At 42.5% G+C, this 6,762-nt stretch overlaps 1 long non-coding RNA gene across 2 annotated transcripts; it reads left to right on the forward strand.

Annotated features, from left to right (window-relative positions):
• Nucleotides 1–5,465: 5,465 nt before the first annotated feature.
• LOC119825442 lies at nt 5,466–6,505 on the forward strand. 2 transcript variants are annotated; one of them, XR_005287221.2, is made up of 3 exons: nt 5,466–5,831; nt 6,007–6,117; nt 6,237–6,505. It is a non-coding gene; the product is annotated as an uncharacterized LOC119825442 (long non-coding RNA). The 2 variants fall into 2 exon arrangements; XR_005287220.2 differs by having other exon boundaries at nt 5,466–6,117.
• Nucleotides 6,506–6,762: the final 257 nt, after the last annotated feature.

The following is a 6,762-nucleotide window of genomic DNA, read 5'->3' on the forward strand; positions in this document are numbered from 1 at the left end:
CACTACAATACTGAGCAAACAAAGACATGAGGAAAGGGTAAAAAGACTGTATGTAGGGTGGGGATGAGGATTGGGAGGTTAATGGTAGAATAAAGATGGAAACAGAGTTGTAGGGCCAATGTTCCAAGTGGGGATGAGGGAGATAATTGAAGACAATGGGGGAGGGAGTGGGAGGTGAAACAGTTGTTTTTGATCAAGCCTCAAAGGATATACCACATATATAGATAGAAACAAAGGAACTGGGATGAATTAATTTGCTTAGTGTTTCACCAAGCTTTCCAGAAAACCAAATTCTGTTTTTTTTTTTAAACTTTATTTAACTGATGACAACTTATGCAGGAGAGTTTGTGGGGAAAGGGAACACTTCTGCATTGCTGGTGGGAATGCAAGCTGGTATAGCCCCTTTGGATGTCAGTGTGGCGATTTCTCAGAAAATTAGGAAACAACCTTCCTCAAGATCCATACAACTTTTGGGTATATATCCAAAGGATGCTCAATCGTGCCACAAGAACATATGCTCAACTATGTTCATAGAAGTTTTGTTTGTCATAGCCAGAACCTGGAAACAACCTAAATGCCTCTCGACTGAAGAATGGATAAGAAAAATGTGGTACATTTACACAATGGAGTACTACACAGCAGAAAAAAAATGACAGCTTGAATCTTGCAGGAAAATGGATGGAGCTAGAAAACATTATTTTGAGTGAGGTAACCCAGATGCAGAAAGACAGTTAATCATATGTACTCACTCATAAGTGGTTTTTAAACATAAAGCAAAGAAGACCAGCCTTCAAACCACAATTCCAGTGGACTTAGACAACAATGAGGACCCTAAGAGAGAGTCACATAGACCTAATCTACATGGGAAGTAGAAAAAGACAAGATCTCCTGACTAAATTGGGAGCATGGGGACCTTGGAGGAGTGTTGAAGGGGGGAGGGGAGAGGCAGGGGGAGGAGCAGAGAAAAATGTAGAGCTCAATAAAAATCAAAAAAGAAAAAGAAAAAAGGAAAAGAGAAACGTCTTAGGAAAAAAAAGAAAATGTCAAGGAGCATAGTGTTGGTGGATATTCTGTGCAGAAGGATTCTGATAAATATTTGAGTAAAAAAATCACTCTTTGCAACATATTTCCTTTTCAGGGGAAAAAATGAGTATGTGTAATTAGAAATTCCTGACTCAGTTTCCACAGTGCATAGAGCTACATCCACAAAAACCTGAGGTGCATGTGTTGAAGACGCAAAGCTGGAAAAGATTTAGGAGAACTGATCAGTTGGAGCTTTAACATCTTGGATATAGGATCGGGGGGAAATGTTTTAGGAAAATCATGCCAGTAAGCCACATTCAAGTGGCAATACACATTAATGGAGATGGGTTAAACTAATATATGAGAGTTAGCCAATAAGAGGCTAGAGCTAATGGGCCAGGCAGTTTTAAATTCATTTAATGCACAGTATTTTGTTTAGGTTTAGAATATTTTAAAAAGCACATCATGTTGGTTAAATGAATTATATAGAATATATATATATATATATATATATATATATATATATATATATATATAGTGATCTTTACCTGTCACTATAGTTCTGGAGGGAAAATGACTGTTTCCTTAGAAATCCTCATGTTTGGAGGCTTACGGTTGATTTTTATGCTCTAATATTAGATGCAGGAGCCTCTATGATCTCATTTGTAGTAAGCTGAAAGGTGTGAGTGAGCATTTCAGTCAAAGCCATACATGCTATGTTATTCAATCAGTGTTATCATAAAAATCATTCACAAATAGGCAGATAAATCTAGTTTGTGAATCCCATTTTCTGAAACTCTAGGTTCAAAGAGTCTTTCTCTGACATTAGGATGAGTATGTTCAAGGAAAGAGTTATCGGGGATCAGCCTCAACAAAAATACCACTTGCCAGGGTAGGGGCATGGGGATTTAGAAATATTAGTAAAGAATACAAAGACATCTGTGAAAATAATAAAACAGAAAAACATAGACTAGTACTGGGAGGAAGTTCCAGTGAATACTGAAATCACCCATGTTTAATTTCCAATTGCTTAAAATATCACGATCCCAAGAGGTAGGAGTAAGATTTTAAAAAACTGTATTAACATAATACAGGGAAATGAATAGATCATTTGAAGGTCACATGCTACATCCATAGCTAATAGGTACTCTGAACAATTTTGGCTACTCGGAAAGTTATCAGTTCTTCCAATGAACTGAAATATGCTACAAAGCCAGAGTATATTGTAGGTCATCTGAAGCTCACACAGAGAACACTATTACCTAAAGATGTCAGTAAATCTAACAAAATGTCTCCAGACAGTTTTTTCACATAAAAAATTTATTTCTAGACAATGTATAATGGTTTTTTCTTTCATTCAGTGTATCGATTTGTTATTGGATAGACGTGACACTCACTAATAGGCCATCTCTTCAGCTACCATGATGGTTGTTTCTTAATCAAGACTACCACAGAGATGATTTAAATACCACTTTTAGTTGGCAGTACTCTCATGGTGGTCAGGGATAATCTTCCTGCATCAAACTGCAGAATCTATTTTGCTTTCTTTTCCCCAGGTGAGTTCTCATAACAGCCGTAATCCCCCCTCCCCCGCCAAAAGTTTTGCAAATTAACAATGCCCAGGGGTCCTCTTTTCTCTGCCTTCCCAGAAAAATGAACGTCAAGAAAACAAATGATTCCATTTTTCAAAATAGATAATAGAACTAAAAAAAGTGTTCTCAGAAAATGAAACACAAATGGCTGAGAAACACTGAAAAGTGTTTATCTTTGTTAGCCATCAGGGAAATAAAATAAAAACTGTCTACTGGTTTTGTCTTAGCCCAGCCAGAATGCTCAAGATCAATATAAGTGATAATACACCGTGGTGAGGATGCAGGGAAAGGACTACTCATGCTCAGTGTTGGAGCGGAAACTGGTATAGCAACTGTCGAAATCCGTACGGGTAATCCTGAAAAGGACATCAGTCCCATCACAAGCCCTGCAAAGAATTCCGACCGAACTGGCTCGGTGTTTCTTTTTTTTTTTTTTTCTCATTTTATTTTTATTAAAAATTTCCATCTCCTCCCCTCCTCCTCCCCCTTCCCTCTCCTCCCTTCCACCCGTACCCCCACTCCGCCCCTCTCCAAGCCAAAGAGCCATCAGGGTTCCCTTCACTATGTTAAGTCCAAGGTCCTCCCAGCTCCCCCTAAGTCCAGGAAGGTGAGCAACCAAACTGACAAGGCTCACAGTGAGCCCGTCCATGCTGTAGAGTTCATGCTCATTGCCATTGTCCTTGGTTTCTCAGTCCTCCTCCACCATCAGCCACATTCAGAGAGTCCGGTTTGGTCCCCTGTTCCATCAGTCCCATTCCAACTGGACTTGGTGGTCTCCCATTAGATCTGTCCCACCGTCTCAATGGGTAAATGCACTCCTCACGGTCCTGACTTCCTTGCTCATGATCTCCCTCCTTTTGCTCCTCATCAGGACCTTGGGAGCTCAGTCTGGTGCTCCTATGTGGGGCTCTGTCCTTTTCTCCATCCAATGCAGGTGAAGGTTCTATGGTGATATGCAAGATATTCATGAGTATGGCAATAGGATCTGGACATTTCTGGCACCCTCTCCTCAGCTGCCCAAGGACCTAGCTGAGGGCGTCTTCCTGGACACCTGGGAACCCCTCTAGAGTCAAGTCTCTTTTAAACGTAGACTGTGAAGGATCTCTCCAAAAGGTATTCTACATAGCCAGTACTAATTTAAACCCCAAGACACTAACGCGCGCGCGCGCGCACACACACACACAAAACACACACACACACACACACAGAGAGAGAGAGAGAGAGAGAGAGAGAGAGAGAGAGAGAGAGAGAGAGAGAGCATGATGATCTCAGGGGCAATTTTTAAAAAATAAAATACCAGAAAAATGAATACATGAATACATGCCCATATCCAGAAGATCATCCACCATTATTAAGGTGGTTTTATTCCAGAAGTACAGACTTTGTTCAACATACAGAATTCAGTAGGTAGTCTAGGATGACCTTGGTTTCCTCATGATCCTGCCTGTACCTTCCCAGTGCCAAAATGACAAGTGGGCACCACCTTGCACAACTAAAATCACAGTACTTAAATAATGTCAAGTAGAACCAGGTTCAAAGATTGAACAGAGTTTAAATATTAAGTAGAGTTTAAAGGTTGTTTGAGAAAATGAACTGATTTGTGTATCCCTCTTATCTCCAAGAACTTTCTTTTGTAAATGAAACTGTAAAGTGATTTTTTTCTGGGGTGTACTGCTCAGATCTGGCACGCAGAGCAGGGCTCATAAGGTTAAGTCAAAGGTCACAGACATTCTGGCTGAAAACAAGGCTCATTGGCTATTTAAACATTCTTGTTGAAGACACAGCTTTGAAAATGGAGCTGTCTCTGAAGGAAATTTCAATGGGAATTTTTTAAATGTTTATTTATTTATTATGTATACAATATTCTGTCTGCGTGTATGCCTGCAGGCCAGAAGAGGGCACCAGACCTCATTACAGATGGTTGTGAGCCACCATGTGGTTGCTGGGAATTGAACTCAGGACCTTTGGAAGAGCAGGCAATGCTCCTAACTGCTGAGCCATCTCTCCAGCCCATCAATGGGAATTTTGATGTTGTCAGGTGTGTCCAAGTTCTCACCTATTGCTGTGATAAAACCATGACCAAAAGCATCTTGGGGAGGAAAAAGTTTATTTTACCTTCATTCAGGGAAGTTAGGGCAGGAACCCAGGGGGAGAAACCGATGCAGAAGCCATGGAGGAGGGTTGCTTACTGACTTGCTCCCCATGACTTGCTCAGCGTGTTTCTTACATAGTTCTCAAAACCACCAGTTCAGAGATGGTTCCATGCACAGCAAGATGTACCTTCCAACATCAATCACTAATTTTTAAGAAAATGTTCCACAGGTCAGTCTGGTGGGACACTTTCTCAACTGAGGGTCCCTCTTCCCAAACTACTCTAGCTTGTGTCATATTGATATAAAACTAGCCAGGACAGGCTGAGGTTTTTCTCTTCTCATGTCCTCTTAGCTTTTTCTTTCCTTCCTTCCTTCATCTCTCTTCTTTCCCTCCTTCTCCTCCTTTTTGACAAGGTCTGATGTAGCCCAGGTTGGTCTCCAATTCCCTATATACAAAAATGACACTGAACTTCTCATCCTGCTCATTCCCCACCCCACCCCCCCAATACCAGTGCTGGGATTACAGGTGTGTGCCATTCTGCAAGTTTCTATGACACTGGTGTTATGGTTTTGGTCCCTGGTCCCTTTAAGAGACAAGTGACACCCATTCCCTCCCCATCCGCTGAGGCAGGCTGATCTTCAGCTTCCAGCCTGAGCTTGCTCTCTTTTCCATCTTCCTCTCCTCTCAGAGAGGCAGCTTCACTTCTCCCTCTCTCCCCACTTCTCCGCTTCCCCCCTCTTTCTCCCTCTCTCCCTCTCTCTCTCCTTCTCCCTCTCCCTCTGTCTCTGTCTCTCTCCCTTTCCCTCTCCCTCTCTCCTTTAATAAATGTTTAGCTTTATGCCTAATTTCTGTGTCTATGTGCCTTTTACCCGCTGCATGTCCACACCCACCACAAGCTGTCTCTCCTGCTCGCCACATGGCGGGACCAGCTCGCCCGCTTGGGACCCACCACGACCCACCCGGGGATCTTGGGCGACCCGCTCTGGGACCGGCAGCCATCTCTGCCTTGGGACTGGCTGCTCACAGAGTCCTCTGCCTGCCTACAGCTGCAGCCTGGGACTTCATAGCATTTAGAAAAAGAATAACAACTGGTAATGGAACCCAGGGCTTCATCTCTGTCAGGTAAGCACTCCACCAACTGAGCCACCTTTCCAATGTTTCCCCCATCTTTCCATTTTGTCCTATCTTGCTTTTAAAATCTATTAGTAATTAGAGGCAGGTGTGTAATTATATAAACAAGGCTGATTTTGAACTCCTCATCTCTGCTTCTTCCACCTTCATGGGCTGGCATCACAAGTTTGCCGCTATACCTGTCAATGTGTCTTATCCAAAGGATTCTGTCCTGAAAGAGGAGACATTTTAGGTCCGTTCTTCACGCTTGTAGGTGGAGAAGAGAGTGAGCATAAAGGTAGGAAAAACTCATCCATGGGTGCTTCAGTGTACACAGCCCACAGGGTGTTGGCCTGGCATACCTCCTTAACTATTCTGACAATCTTGCTTTTGCTGTCTCTCAGTTTTTTTAAGCAGATGACCAGTTTCATTATGTCACAATTCTTGGTCCTCTGCCAGCAAGGGATGGATATCAGATGAGGAGAATGAGGGATGATCAATCAAGCTCTTATTAGTTCCTCACCCTGAGAAACCTGACGATCTTGGGTGGGAACATCAAATGTGGTTACTATTGAACCGAGCAGCTGTTGCAGCGTCAGCTCTTGGTGTTGAAGTAGATGTTTTAAGGAAGAGAGCATGGTCATGAAACTACAGATAATGAAAGAATAAAAAGGTTTGTGATTCCAGGTCTGATAAAAAAAAAACCAAACCAAACCAAAACAAACAAACAAAAAACTACCAGGTAGGCAAAACTGTGGGAAACCAACAGGGGCAGGACAGGCAGGGAAAAGTTGACTGTGGAGGAAACATGGATGCTGGTAATGGGAGAGATGACGTAATAATTAAGAGGGCTTGACACTAGCAGGGTGGTGGTGGCGCACGCCTTTAATCCCAGCACTCGGGAGGCAGAGGCAGACGGATCTCTGTGAGTCTGAGGCCAGCC

Source organism: Arvicola amphibius, chromosome 10, assembly GCF_903992535.2.
Source record: "Arvicola amphibius chromosome 10, mArvAmp1.2, whole genome shotgun sequence".
NCBI lineage: Eukaryota > Metazoa > Chordata > Mammalia > Rodentia > Cricetidae > Arvicola > Arvicola amphibius.